Here is a 13,144-nt window from a genome sequence, read left to right on the forward strand (position 1 = left end):
CACTGAACACTTTTACTTTTGACACCTCATTTTGCTGATAAAACTTCTGTACTTAAATGTAAAATAAAATCTGAAGATTTATTCCATCAGAGGAATTTAAATCATTCATCATGCAGTGTTTATCACTACATTATACATGTCAGTCTGTATAATAATTGCCGTGAAACATTTGGGATTTTGTCCATGAAGTTTTGTTTTTAATATACTGTACTTGGATATAATATATGGATAAGGCCAGTGGTGGAATGTAACTAAGTACAAGTACTGTATTTGAGTACAAATTTGAAGGAACTTGTACTTTTCTTTTCATCCCTTTTTCTACTTCTACTCCGCTACAGTTCAGAGAGAAATATTGTACTTTTTACTCCACTTCATCTGACGGTCGGGCTATTGTTTTAAAAAACAAATATATATGATTTTTGCACACAACACACATGTAGTTTGTAAAATACAATGTTTTATTATAAATTAAACTACCCAGCAATACAACGGCTTACAAGTCCAGCTGAAGTGATTGGCCGATTAAACACTCAGTTGACTGACAGAACCTTTGGGATAATTTCCAGTCTGTAAAATGTGAGGAGGTTTCTGCATTGAGTACTTTTACTTTAATACTTCAAGTACCTTTTCCTGATGATACTTACATATTTTTACTTAAGTAACGTTTTTAATGCAGGGCTTTTACTTGCAGAGTATTTTTACAGTGTGTTTTTAGTAGGCCTAGATTTACCTAAGTACAGGATCTGATAGGGCAACGTGACATCAATGCTGATTAAATCCCAATCAACTGAAATTTCCCCACATATTTAATACCACGGCCATCCACATTAGGTGACAATAAACCAATCTGACTTTATTTTCTTCATTTTCTTCAGGAAACAAGGCTCTCTGGCAGTTTTGGACAGATGATCCCACCACCTAGTGGTGATTTTGGGAAACTGCACCAAGACCACACTAGTCCATAAATGCACACCATACACTCCAGTTTCAGACTATTTTCCCTAATTTACAAGTATCTGTTCTTGAAATGGGCCAATACCTAGTGTAAACAATATACAATTATCTATTCAGTTTGTTCGGATGTGTTGTTTTTTTCCTGGCAGTGCAAACCTACAAAGTTCAATCAGAAGAAAAATGGAGAATGCACTATTTGCTAAAAAATTACATTTATTTTGATAAAATATGACAATAGGGCTATTTTATAAATTGAAGAAGATAGAGTTGAAACAAAAGGTTTTCTCCATTAAAGCAATTCAATTTACAGTAATAGTTTAGAAACTAACCTGCTGCCGATGACAAACTAAGCATTAAAGTTAATATTGGTCAATTTTAAGGATTTTTTTTTTTTACATCAATACCTTCCAGAGTACAACAGTTTGTAGTTTGTAGCAGCTGGTGATGCATTTAATCCCTGAAGAACATACACATATCTTTCACATCTAATATGAAACAGCAAACCAAATGGATTCCTAGAGTGCTGACTAAATGTCAGCACTTGAAGTTATTGCATATGTCTGAGGACAGTTTTAAATTTAAAGAGCATTTCAATTTAATCTGATATTTCTTGTTCCTCTTTAATGGGATCACAGGTTAAAAGGGAGGAGTGTGACATATTTTTTTTGTGTGTGTGTGTGTGTGTGTGTGTGTGTGTGTGTGTGTGTGTGATTTTTGGACAAGAGAGCCTTCAGTGGTGGTATGCGTTCTATTGTTCATAGTTTGCAGTTTTGTCCACGACAATAAACCTGTAATTTGAGAAAATATTGTTCTTTATTGTAGGAGAAAAAAAACATATACACAAAATGCATGCAGGCTTCTTTGATTAAAAGACCACAACTGGAGCATTCTTTATTGCCTAAAGTAAAACATACCTTACATGTGATTAACACAGGAATATAAACAATGGTGCCAAGAATCTGTCTTTCTATTAAAGTCCAGTCTGACCACGGAGTGTGTGAAACACTGCGTTTCTCAGTCCTCTTCCCAGCAACCCCCATCAACTTCCTCTTCTTGAGTCATCCGGGGCAGGGCTGACCAGAGCAGTTCTTCAGCTGGCAGCTTTAGCATGTGTACAGGAACATAAAGCTTGCCAGTGAAGAACTGCTGTGTGTCAGCCATTTGGGGCCATGGGTGAGGGAGCGTTGGGTGTCAGCCAGAGAGCTTGAGAGACACCCTGGAGTAACGGACAGCCAACTTTAAAGCACAAATGGCGACTCCTCCTTTCTTCGTCTGCTTTAGGTGCATGTATTCCTGCGGAAAGAGAAGAGATCGTTTTAACTTCCCTTCTAAACTCCCTGCTCTGGTAGCGTGGGTATGGGGTGGCTTGCAGCCAGTCACACACATACAATAAGTGGGTGCAGTCGAGCCACACAGTGTGTGATCAGCTGTGAGTAAGTGGGTGAAATGAGCTGATATGTAAGAAGGACTGGGGAGATGCACACAAGATCATGCCTCAGATTGCCAGGAGGGATACATGCATCAGCTGCTCAGCGCTGCCTCTGCACGTTAGACAGTACCAGCAAGACATTCTTAGATATTCTTAGTTAGAACGCTAGAAATCACAGGCCAGTTCCTTTTCTTTCTGTTACCGTGGTTACAAAGCATGAGCAAGAGGAGATGAAGAGGAGTAGACAGCCTCTAGCAAAGATCCTGGAATCCTTTCAGAAGTCTTAAGAACTTATTGTTTTTGAAGTCTCAATTAATCAAGTGAATGTTCGGGTGTTTCCCAGAGAGAAAGCATGTAGCTACACCGGATATATGTGTTCTACATGTTGAAGCTTGTAAGTTCAAAACAAACTTTGCATAAGTCTGACTAAGCTGCATGTTTACTTGTAAAAAAGTAGAATAGACATGATTAGATAGAAGTAGCTAATTTCCAGCATCTTAATCTGGAGTTTGGGGTGTGTTAAGTAGTTATTTTTTATGCTTTTTTTCAACGGTAGTTTCTGTCGCCCCCATGAGGAATTCTAAGTAATGACAACAAAACTGTTGGCACGTCCACATGATACAAGCCTTCCGTGACAGCGCACAGAAGGCTTGTTTCGGAGCGGGAAAGTCACCGGATACCACAATCTTCTGAACATAGCCTTACTAAGAAATACATTGAGAGTTGTGTGGAGCTGATGGTCTTAATTAGCAACTATTTTGGCGATGGCTTGAATGTAACGGATGTTCATTAATACTAAAAATGTACTCGCTAAAGCTTTAATTTCTTATGTCGATCATACTGTTTTCAAAAACACACAACTCTTACCTGAATTACCACTTAGCTTGCCAACCCAGACCTTAAGGCGTGGATATTGGTTGGAGCTGATGTAGGGAAATACATAAACAGTTCCCTGCATGTACAAAAACATGAAACATGTCCAGTGAGATTAAACATACTAAAAGTTTGAAAACTGACCCCACGTAAAGCCAAAGCAGGTTCGTGCTTTTCTTGCCTTTAAAGAATGTAATGTGTTGATCTTAAAATTTTGAGGACATGCTCCACTTCTCTAGCTGATGAGTAACACATAGTGTACATTCCTGCAGTAAGGAGAACCAGAATAATCTCAGGTATTTGAGTGTCCCGCAGCCTGTAGACTGTGCACAGCAGGGGGGGAAGACAACAAGACGTATGAACATTTTACAGACACTGCTGCAGGGAGCAATCATTTTGTCTCACCCCTAATTTTGGATTTTACTTCAGAATCATTCTGAGAGGCCCATCAAGTCATTTCTATTCACACATATAACTGATCAATATGGAAAATACACAGGTTGTACATTGATAAGATTTTCCCCACCTCTTGTTTTGGCAAATGTATCAGCAGTGCGAGTGAGTCAGCATGCACAGAGGCCTGTTCTGACTTGTGACTGATGTTCACTGAAAAAAGTCTTGACTGAATCAATAGTCAAATCGACTACTTTTATCTTTTTTTTTTTTTAAAACCACCAAAAGAAATCTGCCAATGCCATGCCAGATTAACACTTGCTTACACAATCAAAGCCGGGTCTCATACATGTTCTACAATCAAGTGTTATTTTTTTCAATTAGTGAGTCATGTTAACTGATTACTGGAATATAAAATGGCGGCCATTAATTCCATTGAAACTTGCTGCAATGTCTCTTGTGCTTTGCCTGCAGGGTTTTTACCTCTCTTCTCTTACAGGTCTGTGGTCAGAGCTGAGGCTCACTAGCCGAATGTGCTGGAACCTCCACCAGGCCTATTTAACCCACATGAGGGTTAAATAGGCCTGGTGGAGGTTCCAGGTCAAATTTGACCTGGGGTCAAATTTGACCCATTTTCAGTTTTTCATCACAAAAAATGGGCGTTCAGAATAAGCTGAAAATGTCAACATTAGAAATATCAAATAACTTTGGAAAAAAACATTTTAAAAAAAGCACCCACAACATTGAAAAAATGACAAAAAATAACTTTTTTTCATGGTTGAAGGGAAGACAACACAAGGGTTAAGCAAGACTGCTCTCTCGAAAGCATCCACATCTCCAGTAGGACTATTTGGCTCGTTTTTTTTTTTTTACATTTTTGCTTTACACTACTGATGCGGCTGCCCTTCACACCCCATTCTTATCTTTTTGTAAATAATTAAGTCTGTTTATTTAAAAAGGCAAAAAGAATTGGCACTTAAACTTGACAGGTGCCACACACTTTAACCTCTTTCTGGCAGTTGCACACTAGTGCGCATGGCAAAGGTGTTGTCTCTTCCTGGTTTGCTTCCAACTTTTGTGGACCACTGCACACATATTTTAGTGTGTCATCCCAAGATGCATATAAAAATGGCTTCCCTAGACCCTTGTTTATTTTAATCAATAATACAAAGAGTAATACATAAGTTATTGTCACAGCCACAGTGTCCAGTCATCAGTTTTAAAGACATATCTTTTATAATGGAACTCTATAGGGGAAACAGAGGATTTTAAATGTTTGCAGTATCACTGTTGGCCACCAGGAAAAACGATAGACTACAGTCGTGCCTCCGTGAAGCTGCTGCATAGACTGTATAAAAGAGGTGGACGTGGCCACTGTGATATCACCCATCGGGTTTGTGAACTACCGTTTTCAAACCTCGAGCTTAGCATTTTGGTTGGTGCCGTCTTGTTTTATTTGCAGCCAGATGTGACCATATATTTGGACAAGATGGTGGAGATGTGGAAGAATGAGGGGTGGATCTGACAGACAACGCAAGCAACACTATGCACGGCACCGTTGTAATAACTTGTCAATGACAAGGTTGCCACGCCCAAAAGAAGCCCTGCTTTATCGTCTTTTAAAAAAAATAAATGGGACCATAGTTTTCATGCTGTATTGAAATAGAACGAAAACTAGCGAATGAGATCCTAAACTTATTAGGAAACAGTTTACTAAGGTAATAAATCAAGTGGGAAGTAGGGTCATTTTCTTATAGACTTCTATACAATCAGACTTATTCTTGCCCCCTAAGGCTGACGGGATTGACATTGGTTATTTGGCCATGACCTGTGGATGGTGTTATATGAAAAGTTATTACAGGTCATGAATGTGTGTACCAAAATTCATGGCAATTTTTTCATAGGTTGAATTGAGATATTACAAGCTGGACCAAGATGGTGGAGCGACTGACTGACTGCCCGACACTGCTATTTCTAGAGACACCACAAGCATGACTAATAAAAGATGCTAGAAACACTGATTTGACACAATCTATTGCAGTGTATGTTGCAAAACATGTGGATCTTAAGCAAAAGAAGGCCGGCATTTGTCACATCTGTATCATAAAGTTAACCACTGCCCTCCTCCCCCACACAGGCCTGCACACGCGCTCCTGCCAGTGTTGATCTGATTTAAGTTAGGGGAGAGAATGTAGAATGTACAGTAAAAGTCCTCTGGCCACACCATTCTCTTAATACATCCATGGGGCCACACACAGGGCCACTGATAGTCATAACTGTCGACTGTTGCTGCCACAACCTCAAACTTAAACTGAATAAGTTATTTGTTCTAAAGCGTGCCACTCCTTTCACAAACAGTGACTCTGAATCTTTATGTTCACAATGACCGGCAATGTTGAGCCCCCAACTATTTTGTTGTGCCACTCTTTCCCACATCTCCTCTACTTTTTCTTTTTTAGTCTTTCCTTACTTGTCTGTCCGCTTTACCCGTTCTCTCTCTCAGTCAGATCAGACTGTCCTGCATTCCTGACATTCCAGCTGCGTATGTTAGAAATTCCATCCGGCTGCTGTGGGCTCGCACTGTCTCTTCCACTCCTCCTTTTCCATCCCTCTATCCTTCACCCTTCTTTTCTCTATCCGTTAACATCTGGTCTGCAGCGGACGAGGCGGACGTGGCTTCTCTGTCAGGTTCACCCTCCTCTCTTCTTCTCTCCCTTTCTCTGGCTTTATCCAAGCGAGGGAGTCAGACTAAGCCACATGAAAGCCACTGTGGAAGGCCTTGAGACTTGAGCTTTTCTACATGGGGCAACGGTGTAAAAAGAGATAACACAGTCTAATAGATAAAAGACTTAGCTTATCTGGGACGTGCATACTCTGCCACAACAGGGAGGACAAGAAAAAGGAAAGACACACTGGATTTGAGCAGGCAGGATGTCCATGATAAAAAGAAAAGGTATGCTGGTGTGTAAAAAGAGTGGAAAGTAGCCATGTACAATGCAAGGAAGAATTACTGACATTTTCGAGACTTAGCTGCAAGAGCCAGAGCAGATGTATTTATCTAGAGAGCTTAAATATTACGGAAATATAAATAATAAAAGTCAGGTGAGATGCGGCACACTCTTCTGTTGAAGAGAACACAGCAGAAAACCAAAAAGGGCGTTATGATGGCAAGTGGGTCAGACCTCTCTCCATGCTACGAGCCCACTCATTTGATCTTTTCATAATCAAGGTCATGCCGTTGCGTGAGAATCCCACATGAGGTGACGGGATAAGATGATTCAATCATCAATCTGACCATCAGGGATGAAACTGTGCAAGCAAATATGTGAGGAATTGTAGAATTATCAGATGAACTGACAGCAGTTGTAGATTTGCATACTGCTGCTACAGCTCTGTGAACAGGAACACGTGATAATTAAATGTTTTATTACATATATTACTCCAGGTGCATTCCTCTGCTGTGTGGGTGGGGCCCATGTTGGAGAGAGTTTACTTCCCCAGATTGAAGTCCTGCAATATACACTGATCATTTTAGACTGGGAATTGGGACAATGACAGGGAATGGGTGTTGGCTTTGGCAACACACTGATCATAGTGCGGGGAGCTTCTTCTTATGCTCTGCTGGTAGCGGTTTTCAGGACTTTGAAGACTATCTGACTTTAATCTGAGATCATTACAAATAAAGGGTGCGTGTTGTTTTTACTTGCTAAGAGGACTAGCTGAATGCCATTCTGAATTCATGACATCCTGGGAGATGGTACGATATAAGGACTGTAAGTCTGTCCTCAGGCAATCTGTGCCATTTTGTGTGAAAGAACTGGATTTATTTCCCCCTAAATGAACCCACATAACACATCCATTCTTGCCCCATCCTCCCTTGACAAGGCACGCAATAGGAATGAAGGGTGTAACCCAAGTTGAGCAAGATGGCTTCACTTCTGCAAATGTAGGCAATAAAACCAGCACAGGAGAGGTTGCTTATTTTTGCCTGGATGCAGGGCAAACAACACATGTAGTCAAGATTAGTTGCTTTTTAACTGACACCCTGTCATTGCCATGTGATCCTCATTGACAGGGTGGCTTGTCACGCTCCGGGTTGCAATGGCACAAAAGCAGCTCGTGACACAGCCTATTGCGCATTCCTACCGGCACACTGAACTCTGGCTGTACAATTATGTAAGACAGACTCCATCAATGTAACAGTAAGCTTTCCCTTCCTAACCATTATCCCAGAGAAATGCTACTTCAGGTATGCATAAATGCCCTTTGCTTTTAAAATGTAAAAAAGAAGAAGAATTGTATATAAATGAGATGAGGAGACTTGAGCTGTAGAGGCCTAAACACTTACATAAATACGTCACCTGCTGTAAGAATGTTTAACTCATTCTTACAGACATCTAAAGTAATATTCTTGTGTATATATTTGAATTTAAAGAAAGATCAGATGACTGCTGGCGTCACTGCATTACTGAGAAACGTTATCTTTTGGCCTAGTTATCTTCCTGATTTTCACCTATCCCCTACTTGAGCACAGGCTTTTTCCTTGGCCTATTATGAACTCAGCAAATTTGAAGGGGCTTTGAATGCTCACACTTTGACACGTTTGGATTACATAAATGCTTCACAGGTTGATATAGCCTATAATACAGTTTTTGACAGTTAAGTGCAAATTACTAAACTAATGATCTGGAGGCTTGAGTAGGCTATAAGTTTTTTTTTAATAATCTAAAACACATCTGTAAATCTTTTAGCACTTATAGCATGATGTCTGTGTACCTTTGCTGGTTTTATGTTCCATTTTGTGTTAATTTAGACATCATTCTGACTTTTTAGCACCTTTCAAGCATCCATTTAGCTGCTATATCAGCCTTTGTAAAATAACAAAATAGCATGTGACACTCCATGAAGCCAGTGCCAATCATCTAAACGTTGATTAGATGTTTGCAGGAGCTTAGAGGTCGTGGTCAAATTTCTAGGGTGCCCATGATTAATTTCAGCACCTCTGTGTCAGTGGGCCTAGAGGATATGATCTACATGACACATAGACAGGCCTTCAGCCAGAACTACTAACATCAAATCTATATCTTCGACAATCTGACGACGCCAAATTGTGCTGAAAGCGGCCGCTGAAATCTACTTGAATATTATAAAGGACTGGTTTCCCAGTTACCGTTTCAAACTGGGTCATCAAGCCGCCACAGGCCAAATCGGGCTGACATGAGGAAGTGTTTAGCCAGCAGAAACACACAGACAGCCTCACAGCGAGTCACAGCCCCACCTTGACCACCGGCCGGGTTGCTCCTGCGCGGCCAGCCATCAGGACAGTCCAGCGGAGTTCAGGCTGCCTCGCCCACAGCTCCGGCGGACTCGTGGACCTTCGCCCGGGTGTGTCGTTGTCTGTTTGTTTGTTTTACGTCCACGATATGAAACGGTCTGGCAGGTTTTAGATATCTGCTGGTGGTCAGCCTACTTTTCTGAGCAGCGCAGCAGCAGTGTAGGACGCAGCGCAGGACTTCAGCCCCTTTTACACAACTCCTCTCTCTCTCTCTCTCTCTCTCTCTCTCTCTCTCTCTCTCTCTCTCTCTCTCAAGCAAGTCAGACACACACCCGGCTTCCCCTCCGATCAGCTGGCAGCGTAATGACGTAGGAGCCACGAGAAGCGGACGTCAGAATCTGCACGGATCTGACGTGTGCATGCTTTGTGCGGCTCATGAGGCAGCACACCGACCTGTTATAAATAGTCTTATCTGATTCACGCAGAAAGACGTAAAGGGAGTTGTAGAGCAGCCTCACTGCTCAGGACATAAAGCAACATGTCTGTCTTTTTCATGGGTGTATGAGAGTATGACCACAGTGAAGTTTGACAGTTTGACAAGTATTGGCATCACAAGCAAACAAAAATAAAAAAGCACATGGTAGCTTAATTGATTTGTCTATACGAACATGTTTTAGGATGGTTTATTAACTACAACAGCTTTACTTAGCTTTACTTAGGCTATTTATAATACTTGGTGTTAAATGTACTCACACAAATGCACTGAAAGACTCAAAATGAAAAAGACTGAATACACACACAGAATTAATAAAGCCAGTTGCATGACACCCACATCTTTTCTATATTTAAAATAAAAAAAATACAGCTACATCTTATAGGCTACTCTGCTTCTGACGTGTGTTGAAAGTCTTACGGAGGATTATAATCATGAAATGTCAACATTTAAAATATTCAGGTAGAGTTTTCTCACAATGCAGCTGTTAAGTAATCAGTTTGAGCCTGCAACTACTCACATAAACATTATGCTGCTAGGCAGCAAACCAGTCTGTAAATGGCCACCAGAGACATGAGCGGTCAAGATGAATGTGTTAGCATATCTACACTGATGCACACGGACACTCTCCCGGCATAGACGTAAGGCCAGTCTCCTTTTATCATGTCTCGTCAAATGCGAATCAGTGTGAACCTGAGCTCTATGTCACTCTGCAGCTTTAAGGTTGCTGCAGTTTAAGAAACAGCTTCCTCATTGTCACCTGACACACTGAGCACACGCAGCAAATACTCATGAGGCCAAACCCGCTGTCTCATTCTCCTTCCTCTGCCTGTTTTGTAACAACTTCATAAAAATCATATCAAAGAATATGTGAGATTTTTGAAGATTTTGTGAAAAACACCTTGTCAATCATCCTTCCTGGTGACATTTGTTGCCGTCTGATTCAGCCACAATGTCCTTAATAGGCATTGGTGGAGGTGGAAGTCATTATGAATCAGTGATCATCATTATCACAGGCAACAATGTAGGAACAGTATTAAAAGTAAAGGAAAGACAATTCATCATATCACTCGTAGTGTTGTTTTGTATGCATAGCTATTGCCTCTAAAAGTTTGCTCTTCACTTTTTTTAAACATATTTGTGAATCTTTTGTTATGAGCTCACAACATTAAATAGTTGATTAGGGTTTAAATGTCTGTGGCAAAAAACATTTTCAGCCCAAAGAATGAGCTGTACTCTACACGTAAGATGATCTAACTGCCCTCTGAAGACTGTGCCCTAACTGCTATCCATATCTAGAGAGAGGTATACCAGTAAGGAAACCCCCTTCTGTAAAACATTCACCTTGATTGGATTCACATTTCTAATTTCATTTTATTTTCATTTATGTAACAAACTCTAATTTGGCATGTTTGCAAAAGCTGTTATTGAAAATGGTCTTGCAAGCAGATGCCAATGCACTTACTTACTGCAACTCAAGATCTGTTTTTTATATTGATGGCTGCACCAGATGGTGGAGCATGCGAGTCACATCTTCCCCCACCCATCGTCCGTGACTTGTAAGGGAAGGGGTTCACAACATATAAAAACTGAACTGTGGGTTGAAGGTTGTGTGAAAAATTAAATAAGTGTTAGTGTGCTTTGTGTTCAAAGTATTCATCTTGCCTGCACAAACATGGGAAATGTTATTTGGTTTTCGTGATATCCTGCCGGCGCACTCTCTGTCACTTTTTAAACGGGGCATTTAAAAACAATTTGTGTATTATGTCTTCATCTCACTGTGAACTTTGTCACTAATGCATGGATAAACGTTACGTGTCTTCTTTGATGATTCATGATTTATCTTTCTTCCTGTAGTTCTTACTGGAAGAGTTCTGATATGCGGTGAGGAAATGCAGAAGCAGGACAGACTTGTTTGAGCCCAGCGATCGAGACTATTCATAGCACTGGTGGGTGTATGTGTTTTGATAGCAGACAGAACATAGCATCTAAGTTCAGTTTCCTGGAAGTTATTGACATTGTGTGTTATGCTTTAAAGGGGATTGTGCTGCAAAAGGTCAGACTGTGCAACTTTGTAAATTCAGCATGTGTGTGTTTGTTTCTGTCTGTAAACGTACATGTGACTCTGGACTGAAGAACCAGTGGGGGACTGGATTCTGCGGAACAGGAATAGGATGTAAACTCCCTGGGAAATACCAGGCCTCGTGCTGTGGATGTTGTCAGAGGCAACATATGAAATCCCCATGCAGCAATTTAAAGAACACGGTAATGTCACATCAGTAACACATGTTAGCGCAGAGCTTTTCTTTCACTTAAATCAGTGCAATGTTTTCTTTTCTTTTGATACAGAAATAGAAGTACTAACTAATACCACAAATAAAAAATACTCTCCGAAGATCAAACAGTCCATCAACAGTACAAGATTTTGCAACCCTTTCCAAAATAAGGGTGGTGTATTTGACATGAAATTGCCTTTAAAGCTGCTATAATCAATATTTCCATTTGCATCAGGTGGGCCACAACTCCAAATGAAGGTTTAGGTTGCTGCATATATCCGCTGGATGTGTAAATAGGCAACTGTTAGATTACAATATGTCGGTGTTGCTTTGACGTCTTGTTTCTGTTGCACCCAAATGGCCAAAGAATCAGTAATTGCAGGTTTAAATATGGTTTCAAGTAAGACTGTGGAGCTCCGTTAAATAACTGCCACTGTGGCCACAAGTGGAAATGAATGCTTAAACGTAGTGTAACAGCAGCATAAGTAGAGAGGAATCATAAAATAAAGTAAACTGACTCTATAAGGTAAGTTAAACAACATTTATCGAAAGTTAGCCAAGCCACCACAGCCTTCTTGTCAAACCAGGCCAAGTAAGGCTTCTTTTGTAAGTTTCATAGTCTCATTATGCACCTTTGCAGATCCCAAAAGATTCACTGAAGCACATTTTATGAACATAATGAAATGAAGTATGACTTAAAGGGAATTTGCATATTATAATATTTTAAATGTGCACTGTTTTTTTTATTTATTGTGACTTTAGCTCAAGGACAGCTACTTCTGTCCAGCTCACTCAGGGAATTCATCAATGACTGAAGGACCACTTCCCAAATTGATTTAAGGGCTTAAAATATTTTATACTGACTCACACTGCCCCAGTTTCATCTTACGGTCATGTGTGCTTACTTGTATTGATGTTTGATTTTACTGTGACGACAGGAAGCATGCAGTTGAAATTCTCTGTTTGGATTTTTCAATTTGTTTTGTGTCCACCAGATGGCTTCAGTGTCTGTGGAATTGTCCCAGAAGTAGGTGAGCGGAAGACAACTTAGCTCACTATTAAGACAACCGAAAAGTATGGATGAGAAGAGAGGGGAACTCATATCCACCCTATATAGACTCCAAATTGAAAAAAGACAAAGACAGGATGGGTCACATTGTAGAAATATAAGATCCTACGAGTCCAAAACTAAGAAATCCAATTGTAACAGTCTAACCTGAGAAAGCGACTAAAGACAATCTACCTTTGTTGTCATTGTTGTAAGCTGTAGGCCTATGTCTATTTCAATCTACTGTATCGTTCTGATAATTGTTCTTGGAACTGTGTGTAACATTGAAAGTAGCCTAATGGAAAATTCCTTGTATGTGTAAACATACCCAGCCGGTTCATTTACGGTTGAAACAACGTCATGGTCCAGAGTCGAATTACTGTTGAATTTGGTTTCGGCGATG

General features: G+C 40.3%; 1 long non-coding RNA gene across 1 annotated transcript; it reads right to left on the reverse strand.

The window, feature by feature from the left end:
* Window positions 1–1,683: 1,683 nt before the first annotated feature.
* On the reverse strand, window positions 1,684–9,246 carry LOC116700465 (uncharacterized). The gene is made up of 2 exons (XR_004334664.1): window positions 8,928–9,246; window positions 1,684–2,247 (listed from the first exon to the last, which is right to left on the reverse strand). It is a non-coding gene; the product is annotated as an uncharacterized LOC116700465 (long non-coding RNA).
* Window positions 9,247–13,144: the final 3,898 nt, after the last annotated feature.

This window comes from Etheostoma spectabile, chromosome 13 (assembly GCF_008692095.1).
Source record: "Etheostoma spectabile isolate EspeVRDwgs_2016 chromosome 13, UIUC_Espe_1.0, whole genome shotgun sequence".
Classification (NCBI taxonomy): Eukaryota; Metazoa; Chordata; class Actinopteri; order Perciformes; family Percidae; genus Etheostoma; species Etheostoma spectabile.